Genomic DNA, 20,509 nt, shown 5'->3' with positions numbered 1-20,509 from the left:
GTGTGTCTTTGTGTTGGCAATGTCTCTGGATTTCAAAGTTTTCTAGAAATCATAAAATGAGAGTAAGGAATATAGTGGTGCCATCATTCCTCTGTATCCACAAGGGATTGATTCCAGGACCTCCCTGAAAGATACCAAAATCCATGAATGCTCAACTCTCTAATACAAAACAGCGTAGTATTTATATATGACCTATGTACAGTTTTTCCCATATATTTTAAATAATCTCTAAACTGCTTATAATTTCTAATAAAATGTAAATACTATTTAAATATTTGTCATACTGTGTTTTTAAATTTATATTTTAAAAACTGTTGTATTGTTGGTTTTTCTTTTCTTTTATTTTTTAATCTTTTAGATCTGTAGTTGGATGAATCCTAGGATGCGGAACCTGCAAATGGAGGGCCCATTGTAATAAATAACTCAGAATTAGTTTGAATAAGAAGTAGCTCATCACAAAGTAGGATGGTGAATCCTCAACAATTAGCAGATTATTCTCAATCTGCAACAACATTGTCAGAATTTCTTGTAATAAGAGTATGTTTTCCTGTGGCAAATGGGTATTTCTAAAACGTTGGGAAGTATTTTTTCTCTTGGTATAAATCTTTACCAGGTTGCATTGCATGTATCTCTATAAACTACCTCAGATCACTTTTTAGACCAAAGTAGGAAAGCAAAGAGGAAATGAATGAATTTTTAAAAGCTCTAAAAATATATTTAAATAATTGCATTATGAAGTTTGAGTTAATAAAAACTGTCCAAAGCTCTAAAAAACGGTTCCTTTGACACCATTCTTTTGGTCCAGATGGACTGAGAGTTAGATGTCCTGAGCTTTTCCTCAGCTCTATCTGCCTGCGTAAACCTGGGTAAAATACGGGATAACCCCAGTAAATTAGTTAATTGACTTTTGAGATCACTTCTACATGAGATGGTTAGCTCTACCCTTCTAATATGCCTTCAAATTAGTTATCAATTTACTTCAAGTAGTATCAAGTTACTACTACTTAAAATAAATTAATAAAATATGTATCTGTGAGATATTAGTTCAGGCATATTTGGTTGAGGTCTACTTTTTATTTTAGTAAACATTCCTACTACCTGTTTTGGTTAAAACCTCTCTGAAACAAAATATAGTTTAAAGGGCATGCAGACAAAAGAAGCAACTCTAAAAGTTGTTGGTAGACAGGGATAGATTCTAGATTACCCAGATATTTCCCACTTGTAGGAACTTAGAACAACTTGCTCAATAGTTACATGACTTGCTTTCATATAACTCTGATATTAGGCAGTATTCCGTAAGTGTTGGTGGGGAGAAATCTTCTAGCATAACATTTTGATAGATTCAGTTTATGCATTGGGTTATTTCATCATCAGAGGTCTCATTTATATTTTTTCCCAGAGTATATAATGGAGTCTATAACATAAGAGAGCTAAGAGTGTGTGTGCATTTATTTTTTACACATTCCACCGAAAACTTGAAAAACCAATCTTCTTAAAATTCAAACTTCAGTTAAATTTTTTTCCATTTTTTTAAGATTCTAATTTTTTTCAACTTTCTACTTTTCATAGATTGTTGTTCATTCTTGCTTATGAAGCTTTTCCCTATACTAGAAGTTCATAATAGAGAAAAGGCAGCGTCAGTGGAATGGAGGGAGACAGATAAATCACAGAAATCCAAATTGAGCCGAATGACCCCTGTAATACAATATGAAGATGAGTGTTCCAAATTATTTTTTTCTCTGGATGACAGACTAATAAGAAATCAATCAATTGCTCAATCAAACTCAATCAATGAGGATGAAGCAAAGCTCATCTGAGCGGTGATGGATGGTACTTGAGAGTGAATTAGTGACTGATTTGGCGGGATTTTAGAGGAGTAGAGCTAACAATGGCAAATCAGGTTAACTTTTATATATAGCTAACAGGATGTAGGCTGGGCAACAGCAACCTCTACCCAGCAACCTTCAACTGTGAAGCTGACCCAGATGCTGCTTCAGATCAGATAGATTGAAACAAGTTCATCTGAAATCATTCTTTCAGCCCTGTAATTTTTATAATCACATGTATCAAGCCAGGAAACCTACACTTAAGCATCAGAATGCATCTGCATAGAGGCAAACAACTCCCAACAATGCTTCCATGACAATATGCTGTTGGTTGCTAATTGGGAAAAACACAAGTAATAATTACAAGGCATTCTGCTGCTTGCTGGAGGGCACCTAAGTGGTTACAATGCTCAGCTCTATACAGCAACCACCTTGGTTAAACATCTTTGACAGGTGGTGTTGGTAATGCATACTTACTTGTTGTTTTAGTTGTGTAATATTTGTGCACACGCTCAAGAAATAAAGCCAGGTTACAAATGATCCATTAATATGACTGCAACTGGGACCTCATCACTCCCTCCAGAGACAAATTACCCCTCATGTCAGTTAACCCTTGATGCCCATCTAAGCCACCGCCCTTTCTCTATGTCCTCTCCAGGCCATGGCTGCCAGTGTATTCTTTTTCCCAGATCTTGACAATCAACAGCTCAGCAAGTTGGTTGCCAAATAGAAGGGGAACATTTTATATTTGCATACTGAAAGGATGGCAGACCCAGGCTTTAGCAGACCTAAGTAAGGAGAGCTAAGACAAAGGGAGAATGTGTGGCTCACAATTCTCTCAGCCTTTGAAGCCCAGGATTCCTACCTGGATCCTATAGCTTGGATTGGTCTGCTCCACTGGATGAAGATATTAGTGTTGCAAATCCATTAGGGATTTATTCACTCTAGAAAGTTTTTATACATTGGAAAATATAATGTAGGGTGTTTCATTTTTCTAGAATATCCATTTTCCTTTTGTTTCAGTACATCAGGAAGCACTGCCCAATACTTACCAGTCTGTCTTTAGTGTTAGGTTTCTGATGTATTGTCCCTCCCCATGATTCTTTTCCCTGACAAACAGGGACAGACACTGGATTTTGAATGCTCCTGCTTGGGCAGGCATCCCTTCCTGGATCACAGCCTGGCCTGGCCTTGTTGTGCAGCAGGCTGATGGGGTTGCTGGGATACCCAGGGGTGACTCTGACAGTGCTCTGGTGGATTGAGGTGATTAGTTACAGCCAACTGCTTGTTTTCAGGGATTTATTCCATTTTCCTACTTTGCCAACATCATCTAATTGGGGATCAGATGCTTTCAGTCAGCATCCTTTGCAGTGCAAGGAGCTCCAAAAATCTTTTTTTTAGCTCCGGGAATATAATGCCCAGGCCTGAATAAATAAATTTCCCCTATTTGCACTGAAGGAAGTGTATGACTTTTAAAGCAGTAGGTGAACACATAGGTGCTTTTCTTTTAAATAGAGAATGCAACACTGTTTTGTAACAGTGGGGGAAGTAGGAATGAATATATATTTTAAGGATTATAAACCAGTGCATAGTCTTCTGGAGGTGATTTTGTTATATTTATCAATGTTTAAAATGCACATACTCTTGAGGGAGGAATTTTACTTTTTTTTTTTTTTTTGAGATGGAGTCTCACTCTGTAGCCTAGGCTGGAGTGCAGTGGCGTGATCTTGGCTCACTGCAAGCTCCGCCTCCTGGGTTCACACTATTCTCCTGCCTCAGCCTCCCGAGTAGCTGGGGCTACAGGCGCCCGCCACCACGCCCGGCTAATTTTTTGTGTGTTTTTAGTAGAGACAGGGTTTCACCTTGTTCTCCAGGATGGTCTCGATCTCCTGACCTCGTGATCCGCCTGCCTCAGCCTCCCAAAGTGCTGGGATTACAGGCGTGAACAATTGCGCCCGGCTGGGAGGAATTTTACTTTTAAGAATGTATCCTAAAAGTATACTAGCATATGTGTTCAAGGAAGATGTACAAGGATATTTGTATAGTATTGTTTACAAAGCAAAAGATTTAAAATAATTTAACAAAAGGTCCACTTAATAGAGGACTAGTTAAGTAAATTATCATATATCCATACAATAGATTATTTTAATTATTGTTAAAAGAATGAGGTGGGTCTAAATGTTCCAATATGGAAAATTTCTAAGATATACTAGTTAACAAAGAAGGGAAGACCAATACTGCCATTTGTGTTTTAGAAGGGCTGTATGTATACATGTGTGTGTTTTTGGAGCATAGCCTTTCTTGACATACTATTACCAACAGTTGCCTCTGATGAAGGGAACTGGGAAATCAAGAGAGAAGGGTTGAAGGAGTCTTACTTTTCACTGTATGCTTTTTTATAAAGCTTAAAATTTTTCTCTTGTGCATATAATTATTCTTCAAGTAAGTAGGTAACTAAATAAACAATAATAAATAGAAGATATTGATTTTTCATCTTCTCATTCGTATTTCTTATTGCTTGCTTTCCACAGAAAGAATTCTCTGGACTTTAGAGTCAGACCTTTAGTTTCTCCCCCACTAATTAGCTGTGTGACACTCTGCAAATTATTTGGTGGTAACCCAGTGTGCTAATCTTATTTTTTTTCTTCCCCCTGGTAAAAAAGATTAATAGTATCTCAAGAGTTATTGTGAAGGTTAAGTAAGGTCCCCAGCACGATGCCTAGGCCATAATCCTTAATCAAGCCTTGATGAAAGCTAATTCCCTTCCCCTTGCAAGGCTTCAGGTTGCTATGCTGGTGGGATACGTGTCTCTAGTACCTTATGGCAGCCAAAACTTGTTCCTTTGTCCTTCTTGGGAGCATGTCTTCCCCTTGCAGCTGACTGAAGGTTCTATGGCTTAGTAAGTTAAACAAACAAAAAGAGAGAAAAAGGTACCACAAAGCAAATAAACAAAACCTCTACCAGTGTTGTGATTTAAAACAGTCTCTGAGCTGGTGTTAGAGCAGGTGGGGCCATTAGTTCCCACTGAGCTGGCAGCATCCTCCCCAGGGCTCCCCAGGCTAGCTTCACACTTCTTAGTCGCTGTGACCCTTAGGCCTCTCTGGGGTCCTCTTAGTTCTGGCAGCTGTTTAGCTCAGGGGGACCAAATAGCCATGGAGCTACCTAGAATCTTTTTCCCCAAGGTCTCCTGGGGCCTTTACTTTCTGGAAGAGGTTGAAGTTTTTTTTTTAAAGACTTTTTTTTAATGTTTTGTTTTTAAAATGTATATAAAAAATCATGTCTGTGTTGGTGAGAAGAGGGTATTTTTAAAATAAAGTACCTTCTGAGGGAACTTCCGTGGAATGGAGTGTGTGTGTGTGTGTGCGCGCGCATGTTTCTTTTGGGAGATCAGCAGAGAACGGGAGGTAACTAAACTGTTTTGCTTTGGGCCCCCTGTGGTCTCATCTAGTTGCTGTAGTTGCACACACATTCGTGAATTTCAGATGCTGCTGAAGCTTGAGGCCACGGCCTCGAGTTCACAGAGGAGGACTGAGTTCTTCTGAGCTCTAGTGAGAGACCAGATGCCCATCCATTCTTCCCAGCTTTCGGAATATGTTCCTCTGTACAGGTTCCCAGGTGCATTTTGGTGAGGAGAGAGATGCCTGGGGGGAAGGTACATTACAGTACATTGTACCTGTTTCCATTATTACTTCTTGCACCACGCCGTCTGTCTGTAGCGTAGGGTTGGGGTGGAGGCTGCTGGCTCTGGAGACAGACAGACCTGGATTTGAAAGCCAGCCTTGCTCATTTTTAGCTGGGTAATCTCAGGCATGTTACTGAATTTCTCTTTTTTTTTTTTTTTTTTTTTTTGAGACAGACCCTTGCTTTGTCACCCAGGCTGGAGTGCAGTGGCACGAGCTCGGCTCACTCCAACCTCTACCTGCCAGGTTCAAGTGATTCTCCTGCCTCAGTCTCCTGAGCAGCTGGGATTACAGTCACGCGCCACCACACCTGGCTAATTTTTTTTTGTAATTTTAGTGGAGACAGCGTTTCGCCATGTTGGGCTGGCAGGTCTTGAAATCCTGACCTCAGGTGATCCACCCACCTTGGCCTCCCAAAGTGCTGGGATTACAGACATGAGCCACTGTGCCTGGCCTTTTTTTTTTTTGAGATAGGGTCTCACTGTGTCACCCAGGCTGGAGTGCAGTGGCACGATCAGGGCTCATTGTAGCTTTGCCCTCCCAGGCTCAAGTTATCCTCCCACCTCAGCTCCGTCAAGTAGCTGAGACTACAGGTATGCACCATCATGCCCAGCTAATTTTTATATTTTTAGTAGAGACAGGGTTTCACCATGTTGGTCAGGCTAGTCTCAAGCTCCTGGACTCGTGATCCTCCTGCCTCAGCCTTCCAAAGTGCTGCGATTACAGGCATGAGCCGTCGTACCTGGCCCTGAATCTCTTAAAGACATGATTTCTTCATGTGATACAGGAATAACAATGGCACCTGCCTCATGGGGCTGGTGTGCTCAGTACCCGGCACACAGTGAGCACTTAGTCAGGGACAGTACCAAATCAGACCCTGGCTGTCTCCATTTGATGGTGAGTTCTTGCAGGAAGGTCTTTCCCTTTATCATAACCTAAGTGCCCAGCACATGACCTAAGCACTTGATGAATAAATGAGTGACGAATGAATGAAATCCCCAAAGCAGAATCACACTGTGACTAATTTTGTGACATATCTACCATTCTCATTTGACTGACATTCTTTGAAGATACCCCTTTGACATCATTTCCTTCTTGTCTACTCCTTCTCTCCCTTAGAAAACTCTCCTGCATATATGTATTGCTTTATAAATTATCTTTCACAGGTACCTTATTATAACTTGCTTTCTGTTTTTTATTCTTTCAAAGAGATGCTCTTATCCTCAAGACCACTGGAAAATAAAAAGAAAGAAAAAAATTCTCAGGAATTTATGGCAGATTTTGTTAGTATTTCTTACTGCTTAAAATTTGACTAGGAAGTAGGAAATACATTTGTTCTTTCAGGATTTATGTATAAAATTCTCTTAAGTCTCCAACACGGCATTCAATATGCACCCTCAACTCTTCCCCTTCCAAACTTGAGTTAGGCTTATTTTAAGTTTTCATGTAGCTTCACCGTGTAGCTTCATGATACCCAAATTTAAGATAGGCCATTACTGAGTTGGTTTAAAATATACATGATAGCTTTCAAAGACTGAAAATTAACCCATCGTCTCTTTTGTATTTGACCTAGAAGATTACTATAACATACTGTCTCATAAAGGAGAATAATTTGAGGCCAACTTTCCTAATATTATGATGATAAAGGGAAGGCCCTGGAGCTTTTCTATTTCCTGAAGAAAACCTCTTAAATTCTACTTTTAAGAGATGATCAAACCAGGCTCTCATGCCACATTGGCAGCTTTAGAATCATAGAAAGAGCTGGAAGAGACCATAGTGTCACCCAGTCCAACCCTTCATTTTGAAGAGACACTGTGTAGCTTAACTAGGATCACAGAACTATTTAGTGGCAGAGTGGGGCCTAGAAGCCAGATCTCCTTAATCATTGTTCAGCGATTTTTCCAATTCACCCAGTGCCTTTTCTCCTACAGTCCAGATTTAGAAGTTTTATTGACACATATTCAGATATTGTTATTCTTAATTTTAAAAATTTAAAGATTGATGTGTGAAGATTGATATCATTGAGGAAATTCTATGGACAGTTCTGGGCGTTGTGTCACATTTCTCAAATTAAAAGAAAAAAAATGAGGGACCAAACTGATGTGTTTGGGATCATATTTGGCATGAGGATCAGCATTCGGTGACCCAATTCTTTATCTAGTTATGGAGACAAGTCTAGGGCATATATGAAATGGGTGAACAATATACAGCTGTTTTATTAAGTGATAGAGAACATGGTACAGAGAAAATGTTTACTGAGCAGTGCAGGAGGGAGAAAAGGCTAAATCTAGGTCCTGAAGAATGAGTACCGCTTTGTATGCATTTGGAGAATGCAGGGCATTCCACTAAGAGCCAGCAGCAGCTGTGAAGTAGTGAAGGGACAATGGGCGGGGTGGAGTGTGTCTTGCGTGTTCATGGGTGCCTGGCGAGGAAGCCAGTCTGACTGGAAAATAAACCCAATTGGTAGGGTGCTGTAAGATTATGCAGGACCTTAAAAGTGGGGTAGAAGAGGTCAGACTTAGAGACCAGAGGGAGCTGCACCTTGCATTTTGAACTACAGCATGTCTTACCATAGGCCCATTTGATACTGTCACTTGGGCAGTATTGGGCAGTATGGGTTTGAAGGGTCTGGAAAACTACTTAGGAGACCCCTGAGTATCTAGGCAGGAGACAGTAAAATGAGAGAGGTGGGTAGAGACAGAAAAGAAGAAGAAACTATGAACATATTTCAAAGGGAAAATCACTAGGGTAATTGTTTAGATTTGGTAGATGGAGAGAAGAAACTATTCACAGTTGGGTCCTAGGCTTTTTGCCTGGCTGACCAAGCTCAAAGAAGTTGGTGTCCTGAACTCCATTCCCTGCAAAGTTTAGAGTTTGAGCTGATTGCTCTACTAGAACATACTCCTGATTGGCAATCTTCCTGTCCTCATGTTTCAGATTACAGAGCTGTTGTCTAAAGGCATGCCTTTTTTCCCTTAAGGAAAAACTATTTGTAAAGAAGTTAGTTGGTTCCTTGCACCTGCTGTCTGATTACTGACTTTGCCACTTAGTTATCTCGTTGTTAAATACACAGAAAAAGATCCCTGGAGCCCATTAGTCTCCACAGGTGGGAACATATTTAATCTTTGGGAGAAAACCAAATTACTTACCTAGAATGTTTGTTCTTTGACTAATAATGTAGTCATGTTGATCCACCCCTTATGCCCGGTGAATTTTCAAAGACTTGGCATTGAGAGAGTGGCATTAGAAATTGTTTAACTCGTATATATGACTAGGGGAGCCAGTTAGGGGACCTTGGTAATACTCACTAGGAGACTGATGAAATTTAAGAAGATTCTAGGGCACAGACGACTGCAAATCTTTTACAGTAGAGTGATCTTTTTTTTTTTTTTTTTCCTGGTCCAAGGGACATTTGATTCCATTACTGCCATATCTCCTTCTCTCAATATAGGCTGAAAATAAGATACACTTGGAAGAGAGCTGTGCTGCAAGCCTTTTTAATGCCAGCAAACATTTATGTAGTGAAATATTTAATACTCTCAGTGATCTTATGAGGTATATAAAATTATCATTCCCATTTTACTGATAAAGATATGGAGAAAAGTTGAGAGAGGTAAAGTGAGCTGAGTGTTGAACCCTAATTATTTGACTTTAAATCATGACTTTTCCTCACTCTACTTTGAAGAGCTTGGGCAAGAAGTCAGGCGCAATAAACCTGCCAACTTGTTTACATGTTTTATTTTTAAATTATGTGACATTGGTTCTTTATGGTTTGGACTTGTGTATTACAACAAGCAATTCAGAGGCTTGTATATTACTCTCCATTGGTTATTAGCTCTTGTGAAGTAATTAGGCTACAATGTCTTCCTTGTAGTTATTTAAATTATCCAGCAAACCCAAATTCTTGTTTTGCTTCTATAATGTCCTGCTTGCCTTGAAAAAAATGAGTATTCCATTTCTCTTACTCTATTTAGCTGCCTGGAATGGTAACTTCTTGCTCTTTGGGACTTTGGCTCAAAGCCAACGTCATTGTGCAAGAAAAAGGTGAAGTGACTGGATTTAGGCTGTATCTTGTGTCAGCCATTTTTGCAAGGGCAGCATTTTGACCAAAATGCAGCCACATGGCTCTAGGAAATGCTGGTTTGCAAATACACTTGAGAACACTTGTAAAAGTGTTCTAAGCTATGTCTAAAATGTGACATAGAGACACCCCTATTTCTATAAAAAATAAAACCAATTAGCCAGGTGCCTGTATTCCCAGCTACTTGGGAGGCTGAGGCAAGAGGATCCTTTGCATTCAAGCATTCCAAGCTGCAGTGAGCTATTACTGTGCCATTACACTCTAGCCTGGGCAATAGACAGAGACTCTGTCTCAAAAAAAAAAAAAAAAAAAAAAAAAAGGTCCTATTATATGGAAGGGTGATACATTCTCTAACCTGTGGCAAATCATCATCAACATTATTCCTCATTTTAAATTTGAAGAAGATATGCCAGGCACCAAAAATAAATTTCTGTTTCTTCTGAATGTGATAGAATCATTGCATTCCTTGACCAGAAGAAACCTTGGTTCTTTCTTCCTTGCCCCTATCTTCTTGACAAAGACCCACTTAAAACATCTTCAGAAAAGGCATAACAGTAAAAAAAAATCCTTAAAGAGAGCCCAACTTCTCCTTATTATTAATTCTCGTGTTTAGCAATTTAGATTGGTTTTAAATAACAAAAAAAGCAGTTGATGACAAGGTTGATCCAACTCCGTAACCATATTCCTGTTTGTTTTGGCCAAAATATAGCCAGTTGAATTGATTTTGTAGACATCAGCTATTCAGATGGAAGAAGATACCAGAATGGGTAATGTGGTACTCAGGTCTCAGTGAAAGACCTAACCTCATCATCAGTAACTTCATCCTTTACCTAATCTCAGTCATAGGAAGTGTGATTCAAGTAAACTTCCTCTGAAGCTCCCCTAAAAGGAGGTAGAAATAGCTTTTTGCCATTTACTGTGCAGGGAACTTCCATGTATACTGGAAGATAAGGACAAGAAACTTTGGATCTTTAGAATAAATCATCAGAGGCTCCTTTGCTGCTTAAGTCATTCAAATGACCTAAAATTGTTCATTAAATTAAATAATGCTTGTAAACAATTGAAGACAAAGCCCGACAGTCCTAAGGGCTTAGTAAAAGTTAACTATTATTCTTGTTTAGAGGGGCTGCTCCCAGAGCTTTAACATCAGCCCTCCACTGCCTCAATCCCTGCCATACAGAAAAGGACAAAGGAAAGTGATAGAACAAGACCCAGGGAATGGGAGGAGAGCAAAGCCATTGGCCTAACCATTCCTGCTGAACAACTGTCATTACTTTAGGGAAGAGGAATTCTTAGTCACTACCCAAACCTCTGTGTGATAGCTGCAATCTTGTTTCCATTTTGTTTAGCCATTTAGTAAGCTATTTCCTACCTTTCTACAGTTGACTGTATCATTCTCAAATCCTCTTGTTTGAGGGCCCAGTTTAAGACCCTGTTCCATTACCATCTGCAGTAGAAGTGTCTGACTCCAGATGGCCTCTACCATCTGAATGAAGGGCTAGTTTTGCTTGGGTCCAGCAGATCCCTAAAGTACTTGATCATATGAAATGAAGTGACAACCCCACACTAGTGATCTAAACAGGGCAGTGGCATTGTCTCTGTCAGAGCTGGTGAAAGATGCTACTCTTGGAAAAAATTCTCGCCAATAGACTCCTGCTGGCAGTCTTTTGCATTTATTCATGCATATGAGTCATAAAGATCATCAGAATTCTCCAGGGTCCTTTTAAAAAAATGTAATTTCCTTTGCACTGCCACCTGACATTTTGATTAAGTTTGACGTGGGACCCAGGAATATGTTTTAAAAGCTTTGTAGGTGATTCTAGGAGACTTTGATCTAAATAATTGAGCTTTTCCAAAGAAATGATTTATCCTGAGTGAATAGGGAAGCTCTTTGAGCTTTCATAGTTTGCTCACTATGAGCTTTGGAACTTTGGAGGGCTCTGATTTAGTTATAAGATTAGCCTTTTTGAATTAGTCGTGTCTACTGTGAAGTTCATGAGCCACACCCAGTTCTTAATTGGGATTTCAAGGTAGGGTGGGCTCAAACTCTTTTTTTTTTTTTAACTTTTACTTTAAGTTCAGGGGTACAAGTGCAGGTTTGTTACATAGGAAAACTTGTGTCATGGGATTTGTTGTACAGATTATTTCATCACCTAGGTATTAAGCCTAGTTCCCATTAGTTATTTTTCTTGATCCTCTCCCTCCTCTCCTCCCCACTCTGAAGGTTGCAGTATGTTGTTCCCCTCTATATGTCCATGTATCCTTATCATTTAGCTCCTACTTACAAGTGACATGTGGTATTTGGTTTTCTTTTCCTGTGTTAGTTTGCTAAGGATAATGGCCTCCAGCTCCATCCATGTCCCTGCAAAGGGCATGGTCTCATTCTTTTTTATGGCTGCACAGTGTTCCATGGTATATATGTACCACATTTTGTTTATCCAGTCTATCGTTGATGGGCATTTAGGTTGATTCCATATTTTTGCTATTGCAAATAGAGTTGCAGTGAACATATGCATGCATGTGTCTTTATAATAGAATGATTTATATTCCTTTGGGTATATACTCAGTAATGGGATTGCTGGGCCGAGTGGTATTTCTGTTTCTAGGTCTTTAATGAATCACCACACTGTCTTCCATAATGGTTGAACTAATTTACACTCCCACCAACAGTGTGTAAGTATTCCTTTTTCTCTACAATGTCACCAGCATCTGTTATTTTTTGACTTTTTAATAATAGCCATTCTGACTGGTATGAGATGGTATCTCCTTGTGGTTTTGATTTGCATTTCTCTAATGATCAGTAATTTGAGCTTTTTTCATATAATTGTTGGGCACATGTATGTTTTCTTTTGAAAAGTGTCTGTTCATGTCCTTTGCCCACTTTTTAATGGGGTTTGTTTTTTTCTTGTAAATTTGTTTAAGTTCTTTATAGGTGCTAGATATTAGACCTTTGTCAGATGCATAGTTTGCAAATATTTTCTCCCATTCTGTAGGTTGTCTTTTTACTCTGTTGATAGTTTCTTTTGCTGTGCAGAAGCTCTTTAATTTAATTGGATCCCATTTGTCAATTTTTGTTTTTGTTGCAATTGCTTTTGGTATCTTTATCATGAAAGTTTTGCCTGTTCCTATGTCCTGAATGGTATTGCCTAGGTTGTCTTCTGGGATTTTCATAGTTTTTGGTTTTACATTGAAGTCTTTAATCCATCTTGAGTTAATTTTTGTATGTGGTGTAAGGAAGGGGTATGCATATGGCTAATCAGTTTTCCCAGTGCCATTTATTGGATAGGGAATCCTTTCACCATTGCTTATTTCTCTCAGGTTTGTCAAAATCAGATGGTTGTAGGTGTGTGGTCTTATTTCTGGGTTCTCTATTCTGCTCCATTGGTCTATGTAACTGTTTTTGTACCAGTACCATGCTTTTTTGGTTACTGTAGCCCTGTAGTATAGTTTGAAGTCAGGTAGTGTGGTACCTCCAGTTTTGTTCCTTTTGCTTAGGATTGCCTTGGCTATTCCAGTTCTTTTTTGGTTCCATATGAATTTTTAATTTTTTTTCTTTTATATTTCTGTGAAGAATGGTCAATGGTAGTTTAACAGGAATAGTGTTGGATCTATAAATTGCTTTGGGCAGTATGGTCATTTTCATGATATTGATTTTCCCTATCCATGAGCATGGAATGTTTTGGCATTTGTTTCTTTCATCTCTGATTTGTTTGAGCAGTGGTTTGTAGTTCTTGTAGAGATCTTTCACCTCCCTAGAAAGCTATATTCCTAGGCATTTTATTCTTTTTGTGGCAATTGTGAATGGGACTTAGTTCCTGATTTGGCTCTTGGCCGGACTGTTGTTGGTGTATAGGAATGCTAGTGATTTTTGGACATTAATTTTGTATTCTGAGACTTTTCTGAGGTTATTTATCAGTTTAAGAAGATTTGGGGCTGAAACAATGGGGTTTTCTAGATACAGGATCATGTATCTGCAAACAGGGAGAGTTTGACTTCCTCTCTTCCTGTTTGGATGCCCTTTATTTCCTTCTCTTGCCTGACTCCTCTGGCCAGGACTTCCAATATTATGTTGAATAAGAGTGGTGAGAGAGGGCATCTTTGTCTTGTGTCAGTTTTCAAGGGGAATGCTTCCAGCTTTTGCTTATTCAGTATGATATTGGCTGTGGGTTTGTCATATATGGCCCTTATTATTTTGAGGTATGTTCCTTCAGTACCTAGTTTATTGAAAGTTTTAAACATGAATGGATGTTGAACTTTATCAAAAGCTTTTTCTGCATCTATTAAGATAACTATGTAGTTTTTGTCTTTGGTTCTCTTTGTATGATGAATCACATTTATTGATTTGCATGTGTTAAAACAAACTTGCATCCCAAGGATGAAGCCTACTTGATCGTGGTTGATAAACTTTTTGATGTGCTGCTAGATTTGGTTTGCCAGTATTTTGTTGAGGATTTTTGCATTGATGTTCAACAATATTGGTCTGAAGTTTTCTTTTTTTGTTTTATCTCTGCCAGGTTTTGGTATCAGGATGATAATGCTGGTCTCATAGAATGAGTTAGGAAGGAGTCCGTCCTCCTCAATTCTTTGGAATAATTTCAGTAGGAATGGTACCAGCTCTTCTTTGTATATCTGGTAGAATTCAGCTGTGACCCCTCCTGGTTCTGACCTGTTTTTGGTTGGTAGGCTATTTATGACTGCCTCAATTTCAGAATTCGTTATTGATCTGTTCAGGGATTCAGTTTCTTCCTGGTTCAGTGTTGGGAGGGTGCTCACGCTCTTCTTAAGTCATCTTCACTTTCTGAAACCTGGGCTGGTGGAATGTGTGAGGGCTAGCAATGCCTGATTAGCTGATCTTCCCAGGTACACTGCTGCAGGTTTAGCCTCTTTCTTGCTACAGTACTGCACAGGCCTGCAAGTACATCAGTGGCCTTAGTCTTATTTTCCCGCATCAGGCTTCAGTCCTACCACACACAGGTTGCATTTGGTGTATTAGATGTGAGTGCTATGTGACTCTGTTGGAGCCTCTCCTTCCTTCCCCTGGCATACTAACTTCTGCCTCAGTTTACCAGCATAATGTTCCAGTTTTTCACTGGATCTGTGGTCTATCTTGAGCCTTAGCCCACTACTTTTAGCCCACTGACTCACTGCCTGGTTTTTGCCCCTTCTTGCCTGTGGCCTGCTCTCTGGACTCTCTACCACTGACTGTTCCTATAGCACATAGAGTGGAGTGTACTGTGTTGCCAACAGCCCGCTCTGGATTTAAACTGCCTAGGTTGGAAGGTGGCTTGTGCACTTTCTAGCTGAGTGGGCTTGGGCAAGTGACATAACCACTCCATAATTTCTTCATCTTATCTTCTTCATCTTTCTTACCTTAGTTTCTTCATCCGTAAGAAAAAGTATAGTAATCCCTCAGTATCTGTTGGGGGTTGGTTCCAGGATCCCCCTTAGATACCAAAGTCTGAGGATGCTCAAGTCTTTTATATAAAATGATGTGGTATTTGCATATAGCCTACACATATCTTGTATACTTAATCTCTAAATTACTATGTAAATATTTGTTACACTATATATTATATATAATATATATGAATTATAAGTAAATAAATGTGTGTGTGTGTATGTGTGTATGTATTTTAAGAGACAGGGTCTCACTGTTGCCCAGGCTAGAATGCAGTGATGTGATCATAGCTCACTGTCATTTCAAACTCTTGGGCTCAAGCAGTTCTTCTGCCTCAGCCATTGGGACTATAGGCTCACATCACACCTGGCTAATTTTTAAACTTTTTGTAGAGACAGAGTCTTGCTTCGTTGCCCAGGATGGTCTTGAACTCTTGGCCTCAAGTGATCCTTCTACCTTGGCCAAAGTGCCAGGATAACAGGCATGAGCCACCGTGCCTGGCCATTTGTTTTATTTGTATTTTGTTTGTTGTGTTTATTTATTTATTTTTGAATATTTTCCGGTTTGGTTGAATCTGAGGATGAGGAACCCCTGGATGTGGAAGGCTGACTATAATAGTATTTACCTCACAGAATTGTAAGAATTAAATGAGACAACACATATGAGATATGTAAAAAGTGCTCAATAAGTATAAGCCTCTCTCACTGTCAATATTACTGGCTTGTCATCAGTCGTGAAATGATTGGCTGCTTGCTTACAAATGTTACATATGTTATCTGCATATGTACTCAACATAGAGTTGAGTTCACCACATTCTTTGGACATCATCCATTGTACTTCTCAGTACAACAGTTCCCAGCTGCCTGTCTTCCCGATTCTCCCACCACCTGTACTATTGATGTAGGACTTTTTCTTGATCCCTTTGTCAGACCTGCGACAGAAGTGCCCCATTTATTTGGCCCACCACACAGACAAATGGCCAGGCATGGTGGCTCATGCCTGTAATCCTAGCGCTTTGGCCAAGGTGGAAGCATCACTTGAGGCCAGGAGTTCAGGACCAGCCTGAGCAACCAAGCGAGACTCCATCTCTACAAAAAATGTTAACCTTTTGTGGGAAGGAGTGCATAAGCGAGTGAATGTGGGATCTGTCCAGCTGCTTTGGGCACCAGCAGGAGTAGGCTTCATGCCATCCCTGCAGCCAGACCAGGTGTGAGCAAGTGAGTGCAGGATCTGGCTGGCTGCTTTGGGCACTGGCAGGAGCAGGCTTTGTGTGGGCCCTGTGGCACCCAGGTTGGGGTGCCTGCAGCCCTGGAAGCCTGAGGGGGCGTGTTGCAATGCTCTCTTAGCTCTGCTGTCTGTGGACAGCGGTGTGTTATTAGCTCACTGGATCCCTTCCCGTGTTGTGTGGGGTGGCTGCCCTCCTCCAGGGAGGGCAAAGGGCCAGTGTGACAGCCTTTTTTGGGTACTCATACTTGGTGCATCCGGAGCTCTTATCTGGCGTCCAAGAAGAATGAAGTCACTTGGAGGATGGTGGAGGCAGAGAATTTTATTTAGCGATGGAGTGACTCTCAGTGTAGAAGGGAGCTGGAGAGGGGACAGGAGGGGCAGATAATCTTCCCTGAAGTCTGACTGTCTCTGGTTAGCTCTTCTCCGAAGTTAAGCCCTCTCTCCTCCAAAGTCCAGCTGTCCCTCTGAAGTCAAATCACCTCCAGTCAAGCTGGTTCTCTCCCCTACTAACTGAATCTGAGTCTTTATAGGCACAGGGTGGGGGGCAATATTTGTTTGGTTATTTCTGAATATTGTCTTTTTACCAATCAGGAGAGAGCAGGCAAATAGGGATCGAAATTCTCACTTTGGCCATGGGTTTCAGGCATTTTGGTTCAAAGGTGGGGTTTTACCAGGGACCTGCCCCTGTCTGCCTAGCATTTCTCTGCCTCCTGCCTCTATCACTGTTATCAGTTATTTTGTGATGAACCTCTTGTCTAACCAGCATTGTTTATGACTATTTGTTCTCTCTAGTTTTCTTTTTCTTTTTTTGACTAAATTATCTATGTTCCTTCAACTTCATAGGCTTATTTTCCATTCATTCAACATCTTGTTGCTTCCAGTTTAAACCTTTTCCTGATCCTTTTCTCATTTAGTTGCTTAAGAAAATGAATAAGATCTCAAGAAACTGCCAATCTATTATGGGAGGCTTAATGAGAGGCTGCGCTTTTTGCAGTGGTGAAGATAAGGAAATAACTGTCGGACAAGAAGAGAAAGGGAATTGCTATTAATTAGTACTTATTAATATTTTGTGCCAGACATTGATCTAAGGGTTTAGGAGAATATGAGTAAATAAAATGGATAAAGATTCATGTCACAGAAATTCTGTCAAAGGTGGATACAAAACCAATAGTTGTTTTTTAATAAGAAACATTTTTATTAAAATTTGGAGGGCAGAAATATTTTAAGATATGTTAACAATTAAACATATTATCAAGGATGGGAATTATAACATTTTTAAACATGCTTGGCCGCTTGGCAAAAATACAGATGTTATTAGTGATATTTGCATTAGGAACTAATAACTATAATAAATAATAAATGTAATCAGTTTTACCTTGATATAAATTTTACATTTTCCAAAACCAAATTGTATAATTAAAGCCATTATGATATTTTCTTTGTAATCGGGAATCTTCTAGAAAATGTTGATGAGGCTGTGAGGCTCAAAGATAAATTGTGTGTTGTGGAATTTACAAAGGCTTTTGACAGTGATCAGTTGTCCTCTAAGAGTGTTTGGCAATCTTTTGGATTCAAAATGTTGGATCTTCACTTGCTAATATTTCTGAGCAGGAGTGGGGGTGATGTTCCTGTCTGTGAAGAGTCAAGAGAGATGGGAAGGAAGTGTGCTGGCTTGAAGATTGTATTTTCTGCACACCCTATGTGGCAAAGTTGTCTGGTGGGTGGAGGGTTTATTTGATGAGGGGGCAGCAAAACTGAAAGAGGATACAGAGGGGTAATTTTCCCTGGGCTTTAAAAATACAAATTATTTGGGGAAGAGACCACATCTTAATTCTTTATAAACGAATATCTTAATATCATAGGAAAGAAACCACATAAAACTGTGTTTCAAAATGGTTCTATTTTAGTATATTTAAAGTACATGTTAAAATGATAAAAAAAAAAAAAAAGAAAAAAATAAAGTGCAGCTCTTAGAAGAAATCGAGTGGAAATGTGGAAATTCGGAGTGAATGCAAGAAACTGTTATTGAAAATCCAGTCTGTGTCTAGCACTTTGCCAAAGCCCCTAGAATAAAAAAGTTAACTAAGACATATCTCCAGTTCCCCAAAACTCTCCATACATTAGAGAATGGAGTGACATACAACACCAAATAAATACTATTCAAGGTTGCAGATGGTCTATCAGGATAGATTTCCACAAATTACAATGGGGGTGGCTGGTTCTGGGAAGTTTTATCATCAGGTTTTCTCTCTTTCTTGTTTTACCCTTGTGCTTTTCTTGATCTTACAGTTTAATTGTATATGTGGCTTTTTGTTCAAGTTATCTCAAATTCTTTTGAGAAGTAAGAAATATGGTTTCAAAATCAATCAATAAAGATAATCCTCTGATAAAGTAAGATCTGAATATACAAATCATAGTTACAGTAATCTTACCATTAAATGTAAATTACCTCTCAAACAAATGGGCCATTCACAAAAAGGCTCAGAGTGAATTAGCTGGAAGGGTTGTCAAGGGTCATAGTTTTTACTGCTTTGAAGAGATTATCACTGGATGATTTCCTCCCATTTATATAACTTCAGTCTCCTGTTCTTTTTACTCTGGCTGAGGTACAAAGAATCAAGAAAGAGAAGGCAACTGTGAAGAAGGAGCATCCTCCAGGTGGGAAGGTTAGTAAAATTAACCATACAATTACAGAATGGGGAAAATGAGACCTGCCTAGGTGATTAGGGAAGGAGACGGTTAAAAACTTGGAGATGTCTAATCTCAGTAAGCAGGTCAAAGAGGTCAGCTTTCACTTAGTAGCTCCAGAGCACAATCAGATGAGTATAGTCTAAGTGTTTTCAATACTAATAAAATCAAGTCAGGGAGAAATTTTGTTTGGGCCTAATGGGAAACAGATTCTCTGCTCACAACATTTCTGACACCAAGTATATGGATTTTCTAGACCAATAAATTCTCGAATTCTCTTCAGAGACCAACTAGGGATCAACAATTCAATTTAATTCTGACATTACCCAAGGTGAGTGCAGACCCTGCAGGTTAAGGGTTCAGTCCCACAAGACTGCCCCCCACTTCAGATGCCAATCACAAGTAGTGGGTCCCCAGGTTACCTATACTTCTGACCTGGCTACGGGGACCCCTCCTCAAGTCTGGTAATTTGCTATAACCACTCACAGAACGCAGAGGAACACTTCGTATTACTGGTTTATTATAAAGGATATTCTAAAGGATACAAATGAACAGTCAGATGAATAGGTTCATAGGACAAAGTCCAGAACGGTCCCAGGTACAGGAACTTCTGTATCCATGGAGTTTGGGATGTATCACCTTCCTGGCAAGTGGACACATTCACCAACCTGGACACTTTCCCAATACCTTTGCTTAGGGGTTTTACGAAGGCTCTGTTATGTAGGCATGATTGATTAAATCATTGGCCTTTGGTGATTAACTCAATCTCCAGTTCCTCTTCCCTCCCCAGATGCGGCTGAAGGTTTCAATCTTCTAAACACATAGTTGGTTCCTCTGGTAACCAGCCTCCATCCTTCAAGACTCACCTCATTAGCATAAACTCAGGTGTGGTTGGAAGTGGCTTATTATGAACCATGAAAGTTCACTTCTATTACTCAGGAAATTGCTCGTGTTTTAGAAGCTTTGTGCCGGGAACTGGAGACAAAGACCAAATATTTATTTCTTATTATATAACAACATTACAGTACCTAAGAAGCAAAGCTATATTAAACAAGTACTGATGGGAGTCAAGGTTATATGTTGGAAGGTACCAATTTATTTGTATGGATTTGCTTTGTTTAGTTTTGTAAGTAAATAAATTTGTCTTGCTGTGTTTCCCAGGTTGGTCTCAAACTCCTGACCTCAAATAGTCCTCCCACTTTGGTCTCCCAAAATGCTGGGGTTACAGGCATGAGCCACTGTACCCAGCCATGCATTTTTTTAAACCTTATTTATGTAGTTTTAAAACTATATATATTTTATGTAGTTTTTTATAATTAGAAATGTTAATGAGTAGTTTTCTCTATTTATATTATTAAATAAAAGCTTCTTTTATACAATAAGAAAAATGGACTCAATTATTAATATAGTCTCAATTATTAATATTCAATTATATTATAAATTACCAATTCTCTATTATTAATATTCAATCAATAATAATATGTTAACATATTCTCAATGATTAATATTCTGAGAGGTATGTCTGGGGAAAGCCAGTGGGAATATATTACCTAATTCGGGACTCCATTTTGTCCCCTAGCAACTACACAAATTGTAGGCATAGTGATCC

General features: G+C 39.3%; 1 long non-coding RNA gene across 3 annotated transcripts in view; it reads left to right on the top strand.

The window, feature by feature from the left end:
* LOC105491994 (uncharacterized) overlaps positions 1-20,509 on the top strand; it is a 123,424-nt gene that overhangs the window by 53,073 nt on the left and 49,842 nt on the right. For all 3 annotated transcript variants that reach the window (XR_011624856.1, XR_011624857.1, XR_011624855.1), the window contains exon 4: positions 18,827-18,878. This is a non-coding gene — a long non-coding RNA (uncharacterized lncRNA). The remainder of the gene's footprint in view (positions 1-18,826; positions 18,879-20,509) is intronic.

The sequence above is a fragment of the Macaca nemestrina genome, chromosome 6 (assembly GCF_043159975.1).
Source record: "Macaca nemestrina isolate mMacNem1 chromosome 6, mMacNem.hap1, whole genome shotgun sequence".
NCBI lineage: Eukaryota > Metazoa > Chordata > Mammalia > Primates > Cercopithecidae > Macaca > Macaca nemestrina.
This window is presented reverse-complemented; position numbering and strand designations above follow the sequence as displayed.